At 42.4% G+C, this 16,300-nt stretch overlaps 1 protein-coding gene across 1 annotated transcript in view; it reads right to left on the bottom strand.

Moving 5' to 3' along the window:
* cttnbp2 (cortactin binding protein 2) overlaps positions 1–16,300 on the bottom strand; it is a 115,232-nt gene that overhangs the window by 58,634 nt on the left and 40,298 nt on the right. The gene's annotated exons all lie outside the window — the stretch shown is intronic.

Here is a 16,300-nt window from a genome sequence, read left to right as displayed (position 1 = left end):
TCCCTCAAAACTAGTTTTCAGCATTTAAATATTCACGAAAATCACAGGGGGGAAAACATCAGGGAGTATTACTTATAAAGAATTTAATGTTAAAGAAGCAACAATATTTGAACTTCGACAGGGATGTGTGTAAATGTAAAACCAGGAATAGACAAAACTTAAACCATATTACAATATTATGATATCGAAAACCTAAGACGATATCATGTCTGATTTTACGTTATGGATATAATATTAATAGATTGCCCAGCACTAGCAACCACATTCATTGATTCATAGTTATAATACAGCTTTAATGGTGCTACTACTCTTTTACTGTAAGTCCAAGCAGCATCAGCACCCAGCCCCTGTATCGCCCTCCTCCCCAGGCCTCCACTCCCTCCCCTCCCCTGTTGTTTAGGAGGAAGTCCGGTCTGTCAGGCCGCGCTGTGGACCCTGAACACCCCCCCACCACCACCACCACTTGCCCCTGACCGCTGTGAGCCCGCCTGCCTGACTCCAGCAACACTCAGCACTGCAGCAGGCCCGGCTGCTCTCAGGTTACACCGACAGATGGAGATGGAGTCCTCTGACCGGTCAGAGGTGAGAGCAGGAGGCCCGTGGTTAGATCACAGGAAAATGGGTATCGAAGCCAGACCAGGTATAAATCGGTTTTCATACTTGGCCTTACCTGAGGACCTGCCAAATGCTAAAACAAATTGCCTTTTGGTGGATAATTTAACTACATGAGCCTCGACTGACTGCAAACTGCCATCATGGCTGAGAAATTCTTCAGCTGCACAGCTGCAGCCTCTAATGTTTATCATTCATCTTCTAGCTTTGAAATCCAGGAGAATGTAAACAGAGTGATGACGTTCAGCAGATGAATCGGAAGCCCAAGATGGCGAGCTTTCCAAACAGCACATGAACGCTGCTGCATAATGGTTACGGCAGGGGAAAAAAAAAAGCGAAAACAAAGAAAACGTCATTTGACATCAAATTTCAGACCAATCTGCACAGAACCTTTTGTGGTAGAAATAATCTGTATAAATGCTAACTTTCTTGTGCACTTACATGCTTTTTGGAATAAGAGTTATTAGCCACACTGGCCAATATTGGAACCAATAAATAAAGTTAACGCAAAAAGAAACCGCTCTGTATCAAACAGGAAGCCAAGTGGCTGCACACAAAGCAGCGGCATCAGAACTCGTGCAAACATTTCCTCCTGTTACTCAAATGATTGGATGCTGACACTTGGGTCAACGTTTACGTCATTCCCATGTGGAGACACCTGAAAAAAAAACAAAAAAAAAAAACTGACAATACAGATACACACAGTGGATCGAATGAGCAAGTTCAACCTTAAAACACTGGATCGTCTAGTACCAAGTTTACGGTTTGTATATGCAGCATCTTCTTTTATTTATTCATTTATTCATTCATTCACTATTTATCACTCTTCTTTTACCTTTAAGATTTTAAACTTTCTAACAGGATGCAAAACAAGGAGTGATGCATGAGTGTATGTTTTATTGTTTGCAAATATGGGGACAATAAACCTAAACTGAATTGTGTTATGTACCCAAAACTGTAAATAGGCGGATGTAGGATTTGTTTTTAGATCCCCTTTGGTTGTTAATTCAGCAACAACTACATTTTGTAAATGGACTGTATTTATATAGTGCTTTTCTAGTCTTAACGACTTACTCAAAGCGCTTTTACATCATACCTGCAAACTCAGAAGGGTTGAAAAAGGTGACACATCATTCCCACCGTCGTTAAGGCACCAGTGCCGAATTAGCACCGGGTCTCAAACCCCCCCCCCCCAAATAAAAACTCTTCGGATCTACACGATTCATGTGGATGACATTTTCCCATTCAAAACTGCGATTTTCGCCGAAAAGCGACAAGTTTGCAAGTATGTTTACAAAGTACAGGCACCAGGCACCATTCACACACATTCATACACTGCGGCCGAGGCTGCTGTACAAGGTGCCGCCTGCTCCTCAGATAAACATTCACACACGTTTACACTTCAGCATCGGGGGCAACTCGGGGTTCAGGGTCTTGCCCAAGGACACTTTGACATAGGACTGCAGGGCCAGGTGTCGAACCGCCAACCTTCCGATTGGTAGGCGACCGCTCTCCCACCTGAGCCACGGCCGCCATTTTCTGGGGTCCATACTAAAACAAATGCAGTAAAGTAACTAAAGCTTACACTTGCATGCAGTACATTAAACAGTTACAGCAGTACGGTTATATGTCTACTCTCTAGTTGCTGGTACAGATCAGAGTTTATGGTGAAAGATGTTAAAATACGATCATTATTTTGGTCTGCTGTTGGAAGGCACTCCAAAAAGTTTATGTTGGACACTGGTTTGTCAGTAACATATTTGCTCTCTGCCAAACTCCCACTCCAGAGATGGTTCCATCAGATCCTGTGGATTAGTAAAATGGGATAAAGTCACTGTAAAATCCAGTGTTATCCAAACTGCTGCTCCAAGCAGAAGCTGCTGGCATCGGTTGGCCCCGAGTACAGTTCAGTAACATTAGCCTTGTCAAACCTGCTCTTAAATCATTCTGACCGCAACCAAATGACCACATGCAGTAATCCAACGGTCAAGTAATACCCGACCAAAACGCACTTGGCTGCAGAACAGCAGCTGCACACAGGCCAAAACCCTCTGAACATAAGGCGCGGTGAGAGAATAACTGAAACATCCAGAAACTAATTCACACAAACAGAGATGCAGAATTTAGAGTATTAGATGGCGATACAGAAATACACAGTAATAAATCAGCAAGCTGTAAACCATTAAAATGGAGATTAACTATTATAAAAAAGGTAGGCTAAATAAATAACCACCAGAGCTGCAGGTTTTCAAATTCTATAAAATCTTTCAGTCGAGTCAAGTGTGAAGGCCAAACATGTGAGCAGCTTTCTCTTCCACAAGTGAAGAAGATTGTATTTTAAAGAGTCATGATTCATACCTATTGGCAGCAGCAGGTTAGTGAGGGAGGAAAATTTAATAACTGGGCGCGAGGGACATTTCAATGAAACGTGGAGGCGAGAAGAAGACAAAGAGCCCAGAGTGTGAGAGACTGAAGAAACAGACAGCAGGGACAAAGAGGAGAACCGGTGACGGGAAGGTGTTTGTGAGATGCTTGGCCAAAGAAGGAGATGGAGTTTGGAGAGTCACACACACACACACACACACACACACACACACACACAGTTTATATTGGCCTGCTCACAGTGAGCCATCAGCTTCGAGAGCTGTGTGTGTGTGTGTGTCTGTGTGTCTGTGTGTAAGAGAGAGTAACAGAAACAATAAAAAGATAAAATCATTCAGAAGATGTTCATGAAAAAAGAAATTGTGTAGAAAGATAAGGAAAAGGGTATTCAAATTGAGAACTGAAATGTATCTCCAAACATCTAAAACACAAAAACACACACGTTTCTCTGCAGTGTGCGTTTACTTCGGCCTTGGCTCCTTAACTCTCCTCACGGTCAACCATTAGTCACTTTTTGTTACCTGCAATCAATCTGCTGCCTACATTTACCGCTCAGTCAACATCAAGAAGTCAACTAGGGCTGCAACTAACCCTTTTGGATAGATAAACTAATAATTTGGGCCATAAAATGTGAACCACAGCGAAAAATGCCTGTTACACTTAAGCAGATGTCTTTAAATAACTTGTTTTGTCCAATCAACAGCTCAAAACCCCCAAAATGATTGCCGAGGTGCCCTTGAACAAGGCACCAGACGTCTGTCCATGGGCAACCCCCTCACTCTGACATCTCTCCATTTAATGCATGTGTATAGGTCCTGTGTGCAAGTGTGTGTATTTCGGACCTGTGCGTGTGTGCGTGTGTGTGTGTTTTTATTGAATTTCTATTTTTAGGATTAATACAGTGGTCTCCTTTGTTCTTTTTCGGAAAAACAAAAACAGCAAATCCTCCCAATTAAGAAGCGGGAACCATAATGTTTGTCTGTTGGGAAAATGACTTAGAAATTGTCAGGAAAGTTTCCAATTACTGAGCTCTAAGCTGAACGGATACAGCTGAAATACCCAGCAGCAGTGAATGCACCGTCTGAAGGGAATCCATCGGTAAGTAAATCAATCGCCAGCGATGCTGTGCCATCCTTTTAAACTGCCCTTATACTCCCAGGATCTTGCTGTAAATATTTACACAGAACCAGACCATTACAGCTCTGTCAGGCAGCTGCTGCTGCTGCAGCTCTTCACTTTCACATTACCATCATTACTTATCAGATTGAAGTTTTTTTTTTATTTGTTAACGTGTATTCCTGTGTTAGTTTTTATCGAGAAGAAAGTAGTAAAAAGACATTTCAAATCCTGCCGTATCCCACAACTCGACATCCTGGTTCGCTCCTGCTTCTTTATTTTGATTGTTTATATGATTAATTAAGTGTTTCATTGTGCCAACTAAACTCATCTGGAAGAAGTTTTTGTGCAATTTTGAGTGAAATATTCTGCTTCTCCCGTCCTCAGACTTTCTTTTTCTAACACAAGTCAGTATTACAACATATGAGTGGTGTAAAATGGATATGTAAATCTAATTGTTACATTTTGTAAACAAGTTCTTAAGTTTAGGTGCACCTGGGTAGTTCATCTGGTAGAGCATTAGACCCATGTACAGAGGCTCAGTCCTCGCCGCAGCAGGTTCAATTCCGACCTGCTGCCCTTTACTGCACGTCATTCCCCCCCCTCTCTCTTCCCTTTCATGTCTAAGCTGTCCTATCAAATAAAGGCCTAAAATGCCCCCCCCCCCCAAAAAAAAAATCATCTTTAAAAAGTGTGCAAAGAGTTTAACCTCTTTTGCCAGTGACTAAACAAACTATTGTTGCACAAGTAAACCTTCCCCTTCATTCTGCTTGGCGAGTTTGGAGCTATGAAAAGATTTGTCAATATTTGCTGGTTGTGAGGGGGTCATGGGTCATCCATTACAGCGTCCGGGTCAGAGCCAAATCCTTTGAGATCTCATCAGCTGTGGAACGCTAAGCTCCCCTGAGGCTCTATTGATCCCAGAGATCCATTGGTTGTCATTAGAGGAAAGCTACAGTACATCATACAGGAGAGTTTGACCAGCGCAGCTTCTGGAGGGAGACACCGATGTTTTTTTAGACTGAAGCTTCCAAAAGAAAACATTTTATATAATAATTCAGTATCTTAATTTTCTTATTTTTAATCACAATCACTTTGGAACGTCTTATTGACGTGCGTAGGATCAAACACAATATAGATAGTACTAACTTATGATACCAATCAATCTCAATCAAATAATTTTTTCTTTATGGAGTCTGCTTACTTTTACTGAGTCAGAATTTGACACTTTCAGGGCAGTAAAGCCTTTGAAACTACTTTTGAAGAAAAACGACATTCTCAATCCCAACTCATCAAATACTGACACTTGGTCAGGTTCCCTACGCCTCAAACTATAACGCTCTAGGTTCCCCTCTGTGTCAGGGACTGCATAGTCTCGCTTTGCCAGACCTTCCTCCACAGCGCTGCGGAGGAGGGCCTAGCTAGTCCACACAGCATTCCAGGGATGGGAGAAAAACGCGCTCTGGTTTATTGGCATTTCTTCAGACCAATCACAATCGTCTTGGCCGGTGCTAAGCGCCGGACGGAGCCACGGTGCCGCTGCAAAATAGCCTCGGGAAGGAACTTGTTTTTGTGTCACGTGTATGTTTAAAAGTCGTTTTAGTCGTGCAACAGAAAACTCCGATTGGACAGATAGTCTAGCTAGCTGTCTGGATTTACCCTGCAGAGATCTGAGGAGCAGTTAACCATAGTCCTCACAAATCCACCGGAGTTTAGAACGGTAACACAAAAGGAAGCGGAAGGGGACAACCGGGCGAAAATAGCGAGATCCGACGAAATTTCTGGCGGCAACGGAGCAATCCCGGAAGTGGAACGTCGTGGATATGGACTAGGGCCGGCATGACAGTATCTTTTCAAAATAAACCTCTGTGTTCACAGGAACCAATTTCTGCTTGTTACATGCATACAGTGTCTTTTCAAAAGAACTTTCCGATATAGGTTAACTTGGTTAGGTTAAGGAAAAGATCACGGTTTGGGTTAAAATGCGTTGACTTTTGGTTTTATGCGGGACACAAAAAGCGGCCTCATGGGTGAAAGTCTGTTTGACCCATCTGCATCTACGTGAACTTTCTCACGCTTTAAACTACGTCAGTTGCTTTAAGCGTCTAATATGGTGCGGATGGGTTTAAATTGGAGATAGCTGAGAGCCTGATGCTTATCATACACAGACGCTTAAGGGCGGCTACACAATGGCTGTGTGGTGTGAGCGTGTCAGCTGCGTGGCATGTCCGTTTTTATTTCGGCTCCCATGGTAACAGGTTAGAGCTTGCACACTGCCTGCGTGACACGCACACACGTCTCAAAAACACGTGCATGCTAGAAATAGGACCAACGCCTATTTTTCACACGACACGCAAGCATGTTGGAAAATAGAATAGGAAAAGATGTTTATATGTCATTTTGACACAAACACATTTAATAAATGACATTTTGATGTTTGAAAGTCTCTGGGTTTTGACATAAATGCAGATATAAATGTAATAAAAAAACGATTTTCAAATATTGCACCTGTCAACACAGAGCGAAATATTCTGTAGCCGATTTTGCCGTCAATACTGCCGATGTTGTCTTTGCTGTAATCAAATCAGTATATATTTATGTTTAACATGAAGTATACTACTGCTGAAATTACATCTGCGATTATAATTTCTTATGTGGGTTGACGCACGGCATCCTGGGAGAATATGCTACTGTCCTCTTCCCCGATCTGGACACTCAAGAAAAGCAGCGATTTTATCACATTCATTCACATTTGTTTTGGATCGTCACATCTGATGACAGAACAGTAACAACTCAATCAAAGCCAACTCTAAGATACTATACATTTCATTGGCACAGATCTCTCTGAAGGCACAGTTAGGCAAAGAGGCCAGATTTAAAACTCAACCGGTTTACATTTCAACAAACTGAGACCTCCAGCAAACAGTTAAGGTTTAAATAAGATGTTTACCTACTGATTTGGAGGGGGGTAATGTATTTACAAGAGGAGTAACAGTAATACTATAGTATTTACAAGTGAAGCAGTGGTGGAGGGCTCTGAGTGAGACCTCAGTATTATTAGCATCAACCTTTACAGGCATGCTGCACTCAGTGGGTGAGAGGGTTCAGGGAACACAGCCAGGAAGAGAATTTGTCTTAGCTGAGAATCAGAGATGGATCGCTGCAAGAGGAGTTGGAGGAGAGTAGAAGACAGATGAGAGGTGGGGAAATGACAAACGCTGCGAGGAAAGGACAGGAGCAACAACAAAAAAATAGAAAAGAGTTAGAGAGCGAGAGAGAGAGAGTGAGAATGAGAGACAGCGAGAGAGCAAGCAGTGAAGCCTAGGAACTGGGGCACAAAAACGCCCTCAGCAGAAAGAAGCAGAGGGCCCTCCAAACTTTACATGGTGGAGAAAAGAGCAGCATGTCTTCAAGTGTCTCATTTTAACTCCATTCAGGACTGTGTGAATAACCAGTCGGTGGCCGTCTGCCAATCTCCAGCTCGGATATTAGAAATCATCGGTTCAAAACAGAGAAGCCGTTCATGTCGGGGGGAATACACAAGCAAACATCAGATCACAAGAGCAGGAAGCGCTTGAGGGTGCTTCATTCAAGTGTCAAATGTTCGAGGTGCTGCTCGGTTCAGAGTGCAGCAGCAGAAGGTTTAAGAAAGAAAGAGCTGGAAGTGTTTGGGAAAAACCTTGAATCGAGGATTTAACCAAAGAAGCTTGGTCGACTAAAAGCCTACCTACTCTTCAACCAATGGATTGGTCTATGGGGGGGAAAATCTGCACGTTATCTCTATATTAAATAAATCGTCCACAGTGCACTGTAACTGGTAGCATTGTGGTCCATCAAAGTGTTTTTTATCCTGAGACCACTATACGTTTTTCATGCTTTGCAATGGAAGCGCAGCATATTCACGCAATGCTACAAACACCAGCAGAGTGAAGAGAAGAGTCTATTCTGGGCTGAGTGCTCCACTTTTTTTTTTTTGGTTCCGTTTGCAGAGAGTTGAAGAATATTCAACTTTGGTTAAGTAGAAGTAGTAACACCAGTGATTGTCCGACCAATTACAACTTGGTTGGACAAGAGCCCATCGACCAACCAACCGACCTGGAGACGTCGGACAGTAAAATGCAGGAGAGGCAGAGTGAATGAGAGAGAGACTCCCGTCTGTCTGTCGCTCCTGTCGAGGGGCTCTGGAGCAAGTCACCGACCCTACACCTAATTAAGAAATTAGATGAGAAAAGGAAACGTTGCATTTAAGAGCGTCTCTCACGATGTCTCGCAGGAAGCATAAAGACTGTCGTTATCGGACATGCACTCAGTCTAATAGGCGTCTTGTTCCAAACGGACACTCTTCATCAGCTCCCTGCTTCTCACTGCCAGCAGCAACGTCTTCATCACAGTATTCATTAACGCTGAGTATAGAAAATGTACAGAAGAATTCAAATGGTGATGTGGATGTAGGATGAGGGATGTCTTACAGGTCATGGTATATCTAGGAGGTGCCACGTCAAAGGCAACCCCCCTAATTTAAAGCAGCAAGTTCACTGCACTTTCAAATTAAGCACACTTCAGTTTAAATCATGTTAAAACTAGTGCGGGAATGATTCATTGATTTAAGAATAGCACATCACCAGAAAGTTAACAGCAATTTTAATAATTGATTTATCGTTTCAAATCATTTTTCAAGCAAAAATACCACAAAACTTTCTGGTTCCAGTTTCTTAAATGGGAAGATTTGCAGTTTCATCTATATTTGATATCATTGTGAATTAAATATTGTTGGGTTTTGGACTAAATTTAAATCTGGTTAATAGATGAGATTAATAATAATGCAAATAAAAAGTAGTTACAGCCCAAGTTAAACCTTAAAGCAGGGGTGTCAAACTCATTTTCACTAAAGGGCCACACTGGAAAGAGAGAATCACACCAAGGGCCAGACATGGAGAGTTTATTGACACGCTTTTGTTACTGCATTTTCCGAAGCAGAAAAGTTCTTTAGTGGTGCTTTAAAACAATAGCAAAAAAAGTCAATACGGTTGCCTGAAAGACATTAAAAACTCTATGAAAATGCCGGTGAAAACCCTTTTCTGTCAGCTAGATACTGACTAATGTTATAACGCTGGGATGCAAGTCCAACTTGTGTTATTGTGATAATATTAAAAGAGACAGTCTTGAGCACAAAAGGTTGTATATTGGATGGCCCTCAACAAAAAGAGAATTTAATTGCGGAGAGATTGTGGAGAAAGCTGTTCTCTAGCAACTGTACTGGAAACATTTTAATACATTTAAGAACATACATTTTGACCCAGTTTGAATTTTGTTCAACAACCTGTAAATGTCCTTTCACACTACACATTCTGTGTGCAATCATGCAGAGAGCATCTGCACTGAAGATGATGGAAACGTATAGAATAAACAAAGAGCCTTTAGGAGCACAATAACCGCTACTGAAGTGTTTTATCGTGCAAATAGTCATAAGTGGTGCCGGTTTTCCTGCCGCCGGGCTTTTAATCAACACTTCCTGTCAGTCGCCGTGCTGCCGGTAACGCCATAAATCAATATATCGACCTTCCCCTCCGCGGGCTCTCGTTTCAGTCCCACAGGGTCGGGTCAGCGTGGTTGTCAACTGCATCCTGTTCAGTGCAGCCTCCACCTTCAAGCTGGAGCAGCGCTCACGTTGGTCCCTTTCTGACATGTGTTGTGACTGATGTGGTGTGTGACAGCGGCGCTCAGGGACACTTGACATTTGAATGTCCGCTCAAGTGCTATTATTCAGTTTGTTCTGTGCCATTTCCTTCATGAGAGATTTTTACTTGGTGTTCTTTTCAACATGGCTTGGTGACACTCTTTGACTTAGTTACTATGACTACAGAGTGTACAAATACACTTGACTCAAACAAATTGATAACGTTTAGTGTGTGTGTGTGTGTGTGTGTGTGTGTGTGTGTGTGTGTGTGTGTGTGTGTGTGTGTGTGTGTGAGAGAGAGAGTCATGTACGATTTTGCAATAGTGCAAATTATGTGCTTAAAGCCTGACCGATAACCTTGCATTTCAAGTTAACAAACAAGTTTGTGTTATAGTATATTTCTCTTTGTTCATGTATACAATTTAAGGTAGAAAGTGGCCTTCGTGAGACTGGATTCATGTTATGGATTTGTTTGATACCAAGAATAAGAGGAGTGGAGTGAATGTAGGCGAGAGGTTGAATCGGATTTGGAAAGTATTCAATTAGATTTGAAAGTCTGAATGTGTACGAACAGTTTGGTTTGTATCGGAGTTCGTGACATCAAGAAACAAAAATCATAAGCTCATATTGTCACAGTGTGATGCTGAGCACTAGTATTGATAAAAAGATTAGACCAATGCTTGATTAAAAAGTAGCAGTACTGCCTCTAGAACAAGCACTTTTTGGGGGTTTCCAAAAACTAAAACTCAACACTCCTCTGTTCAAAATGTTTCGGAGTTAATAAAAAAAAGGAATGTGGGTTCCTTGAAGTTGAAAAATTGGCAAAAAAAAAAATTATCTGCGTAGTCTAACATAAAGAATTAAATTCAGTGTACCCTTATTTCTGTACTGAATTTACAGACTTCCACGTTGCTTTGAGCCTCCTTTCACATACTCGCCAACACAAATCTGTGCCATCGTGGCCGCAAGAAATTTCAAAGTACAAATGTGGGAAATAACATCCACATTTCTATCAGCTTCTCTGCATGAGAACCGACCTGATTTAAGTTCCATCCTGAGGTGCCTCCTCATTGACTCCAATCCTAATTTGGATTTCTAGGTCAGAGCGGCGGCGAGCTGACAAACCGCATCGAGCGAGGAGCGCATTCGGAGCCGGGATTGGCTGAGAATGTGTGTGTGGGAGTGGGAGGGGGGTGCAACCTTTTTGGATCCATTTCTGGTCTCTGGAGATATGGAAGCCTCCAAAACATTGGAGGACTCTCTGAGAGTGTGTGTGTGAGAGTGGGGAGTAGATAGTCCTATGGGAGGCACTGACCCTGGGGATGATGGCAGCGATCCTGAGGCCCATCTGTCACACACACACACACACACACACACACACACACACACACACACACACACACACACACACACACACACACACACACACACACACACCCCAATTAACCCATCTGCACTTCAACGCGCATTCTCCCAAATTATCAGCCAATGAGCTCTAAAGTGGCCGCAGACATTAAAACCCAATAAACCGCGGAACATAAAACAAACCTGCGAGACGTAGGATTAACAAGGTGGCACCTGAAAACTGAACCTAAAGGTCACCAGCTACGACAGGGATGGGCAACATTTGTGATAAAGGGGGCCACAAAAATGTTATCCTCACTACCTGAGGGCCAGATTGTGACTGCGCAGTTCCACCAGTAGGATGCTGTAACCCTTATCATTCAATTAGCCAAGAACAGCTGCCAAATTAATGAAAACAACTAAATATATACTGTAATCAAAGTTTATATTCATCATATTCAAATGCATTTAGTAATGCTTCTAGTCATTTAATGACCACAGAAACAAACCACATTCCTGAATAAACTAATTATTTCAGTCATATTTCAAGATTTTAGTTTGTTTTTAAGGCCCTTAATGGCCTGGACCCGGAGTACCTATCTGAGATTTTAACCCTGCGTGAGCACAGCCGGTCTTTCGGTCTTCTAACCAGCTGGTTTTAGAAGTCCCAAGGTCAAGGTACAAACGATGGGGTGATCAGGCTTTTGCGGTTGCTACCCTGAGACTCTGGAACAAGTTACCTCCTGATATTCGCACTACTACAGATGTTGCTCTTTTCAGGTCTAAACTCAAAACCTACTTGTTTAGAATGGCTTTTAATACGCAGTAGTGGTGTGACAATTTCCTCTTCCTGTCTCTATGTAACCTTTTATGATTTTACTGTTTTCTACGTTTCATTTTTTCTTATTGCAAGATATGTTGTCTATTCTTAGTTCCTGATGTGAAGCACTTTGGACTTTACTGTACCGGCATTCCTGACCGCACTTGAATGCAGCATTATTTCACGGAGAAAGAGAGAAAGACGGCCGACTGGGTTGGTAAATGGGTCCGAATCAGGGGGGGGGTCCAAACTACAATAACGAAAGTTGTGGTTGTTTTCATGACACTGGCATGCACCCGTTTCTCTCACCACACGGTATCTCTGTCCTAGGTCTCTTCCTCCTTACAGTTTGAAACCCTCTGGCCTAGAAGGAGCAACGAGGCTGAGACACCTCCGCAACAGACTAACATTACTATTATATGCTCCTGGGTCAAAAGGGTCACAGCAGCTCATTACTGCCCCAGAAACCAATGGCAGGTTAAAAAGGCCATATATGTCTGTCTATCACCACAATGCAATTCCACAGACCGTAAAAGTCACTGTAGTAGTAGTGATAACATCGAGTTATTCCCCATTCTTAACTGCCAGATTTGATATTACAGATATTTTTACAGGTTTTTTTAAATATGTAAAAGTAGAAAAAGTGTATTTACCACATTTATTTATGATCAAATGTAGGTAAAGCGTAGGTGGAAAGCACTTTGAGGGGGCACCCTTCACATTTAAAACGCACACAGCACATAAATCTTAATCAGTATGCAGAGTGATGATTGGTGGCAACTGTAACTATCCCAGCAGTGAGCGAGACAGAGAGAGAGAGACATAGAGAGAGAGAGAGAGAGAGAGAGAGAGAGAGAGAGAGAGAGAGAGAGAGCATCTGACACTCAATGACCTGCAATCACGTGGGATTTCACTTCGCTGGAGGGATCAATATGAGCCAAAAGGATTTGATTTGACGAAGAGAAACAGATAACAGAGCCACAGCACGAACGGGGGAGGAGGTGGAGGAGGAACAGGACCAATTAGACCGAGATAAAAGGGAAGAAGAGAGGCTGAGAGAGAAAATTAAGGGGAAACCGGAGAAACAGGCCCGGTGTAGAGTCGGAGAGGGCGAGAGAAAGAAAGGATGAAAGGGAAAGAGCGAGAAAGAGCGAGAACGAGCAAAACAGACGATTTACTGCCTCCTCTGGCAGGCTGCGTTCACACTCGGCTAAGACCCCCCCTCACAGTTATGCAACGTGTTGACGGTTCAAGGTGTCACTGAGCCTGAACGCCATCATCTTTTTATCACCCCCAAACTCGTCCAACGCAGCGATCGGGTTTCGTTTCATCTTGTGGGAGAGGCGGCAGTCTAGACGATAAAGTCGGGAATTCCTGGCTGGAGATTGCGTGCAACTACTTCAGCTCAACGAGAAAGCTGCAACTAACAGTTATCCTTATATTTATTCATGGGTTGATTATTTCTTTCTAATTCATTATTAATTGCTGAGCCACAATTAAACAAACCGAAAGATATTTAAAAAGCTGTATCCACGGAATGTGTGACTTGATAAATGACTCTTACAACCACTTTATTAATGGATTGTAAAAAAAAAAAAATAATAATAATAATAATAATAATATATAAAGTAATAAAAATAAATAAAAAAAATTAAATGACTTTCCATTTAAAAAGGTGCTCTAAGCGATGTTGGGTGATGTCACTTCTTGTTGACGTTCGAAGTATTGTCAAACAAAACGAGGCTAGCTCGCCCCTCCCTCCTCCTGATCTTGTCCCCTCCCCCTCCCTTCCGCGCACTAACCCCCCCAACCCCCAAATCCTTCTTGTCGGTTATTGGCTGGAACGCTGTTTGTTATGTTTGGTGGTACAAGTTGGCGCAGGTTGTTTTTGTTGAGACAGAGACCGCGATTTTTTTAGTGTGTAAACAACATGGATATACTACATACATACAGATCGTCTATCTTCATCCTCAGTGCACCATATTTACTTTCTGCCTCTGACGCTGAATCAGAATAGTGACTTTTAATTACAGTGCCCTCTTTTGGCTGCTATAAATAAAGTTCAGAGCTACACAAGACAAGTAAAACACCCAAACATAATGAAGGTGTGTACGTTTGCACAACAATTCCGGAGGCTTGAGGTTCACTAAAACCACAATCAGTGCCTGCAGCTCTACTCTGTGCATCAGACTAAAACACTGGAGCTGCTTACCGTCGTAGTGATGCACTGAAAAAAAACAGCAACAACAAAGACACCAGTCACAAGTTCAGTTAAGTTCAGTTGCTTCACAATACAGGTGAATAATCATCTCTTTGCTTCAAGGCTTTTACATTCTTGAGTTTAAGATCATACAAACGCTGCAAAAACAACATTCTGCTACTCCATTGTGATGCATTACGCACTTGTTTTCCATTTCCCCAAACTGACTTATATGGTCAAAAACCTAACCCTAACCTCATCCTGACCTTAGATCAAATACAATGGGGAACTATCCCTGTAATCAATGCGGTGGATCACACCAATGTGCCATATTGACAGACAGGCAAAACACAGCGTGCTCTCATGGCAGTGGAAAAGTGGTATTGATGGATCCCCCGACAATGAGGGTGTGAGCTTTTGGGAAACGGATGTGTGTACAGCAGGTGCTCTGGTGCTAAGATTTAGCGCTCAGTTTGGCTTTGTACAACTTGCTAGCTTAACATTTTTTTGTTTGAAGACACAGATACAAAGATTTAGCCGGCTTAAGTACAGAAATCCTAGAAGCGAAGCAGTAGGGAGGTTGGGTTGGGAACCGGAGGGTTGCTGGTTCAAGTCCCCATACGGACCAAAGTATGGTGGTGGACTGGTAGCTGGAGAGGTGCCAGTTCACCTCTTGAGCAACGCACCGAACCCCCAACTGCTCAGGGTGCCTTTCCATGAGCAGCCCCCCTTACTCTGACATCTCTTCTTTAGTGCATGTAAAAGGTACTGAGCATGTGTGTATGTAACTCATAATAACAGCGTGAAAACAGTGCAATTTCCCTTGCGGGATTAATAAAGTATATTCTTCTTCTTCTTCTTCTTCTTCTTCTTCTTATTAAAAAAGGATTGCTTCAGACTGATGGTTGTACTGTACAAGCTAAAACCTCTGTGTATGCTTGTGGCATCATGTCTGCAAACTATTCAACTTCATCGGCCCGACTTGTGGAAGTGATTCCAAAACCCATCACTCATTTATCTCCCTCTGACTCTGGGGGGGGGGTGTTTGTTCATTGTGTTGCCCCCAGGGCGTCGATGCTGTCAGCACAGAAGCGCAGGGCTTACATCAGTGTGACATCAGGAAGGAGCCAGGCCATTCTTATATAACCAACAGGACAGCAATGGTTAGCTCCTGGTGTCTGCAGCTGTACTTCGGCTTTAGAAGCCAACAAAGGGCAAGGACAGAACTGGGACTTTGACACTTTAATGAGAGGCAGTTATGAGAAGCAGAATTAAAGATGGCCATCACTGTTCAATTCACAGAGAATCATTTTATCAGAGGGTTGCTGCTTCATTTGTCATATTTAACAGTTAGAGAACATGATTTTGTTTAGAGTTGTGAATCTGGACGGGTCTCACGATTCAATTAGATGATGATCATCCGGTCAACAATTCAAATCAATATCACGATGCATCACCTCCTAAATATTCTATATTGCTACACATGGTTTATCAACAAATTCAAGCCATCAGATTTAAAAGGAACTCCCCTTTTTATTGTATCTGCTCTTAAAAAAAAAAAAAAAAGTCTGAACACCGCAGACAAAAAGGCAAAAAAAAAGCAGTGACCGGAAAAATCAACAAGTACCATCAGTAGGCAATAATCGATTATGGTCTGTCACTGTATCGATGCAGAATCGTCCAGGTCCGCATCGATGCAATGATTAATTTCAACGCCCCTAGTTTTGTTGAAAAGGGGGTCACTTCAAAAGAACCCTTAAAATGGTTTCCTTTTCAAAGTGAGAAGCCGCCTCATCTCCTTAACTTGGAAGATAAAGCTGAAATGATGAGTCGATTAGCTAATAGACCGAAAAGGTATCAAAGTTATTTCTCACGCAAAAATGCTAAACACGTTTTGGTTTTAGCTGGTCAGATGAGGATTTTTTTTCTTTTCTTTCATTGTAAAGCGAATAACCTTTCATAATGTTCTGTCATTTTACAGACAAAACCATGACCACTTGATCAATCGCGCGAATCATCGACGATAAGGAGAAGAATCATTAGTTGCTGCTCTCATCAACTTGTTCCAGCCCGTTTTTGGAGCTTTAAGAAGTGTACACTGAGTGAAATATTTTAACTCATGGCTCCATCTTTTTCTTATTCCTACACC

The sequence above is a fragment of the Perca fluviatilis genome, chromosome 8 (genome assembly GCF_010015445.1).
Source record: "Perca fluviatilis chromosome 8, GENO_Pfluv_1.0, whole genome shotgun sequence".
In the NCBI taxonomy this organism is placed as follows: Eukaryota; Metazoa; Chordata; class Actinopteri; order Perciformes; family Percidae; genus Perca; species Perca fluviatilis.
This window is presented reverse-complemented; position numbering and strand designations above follow the sequence as displayed.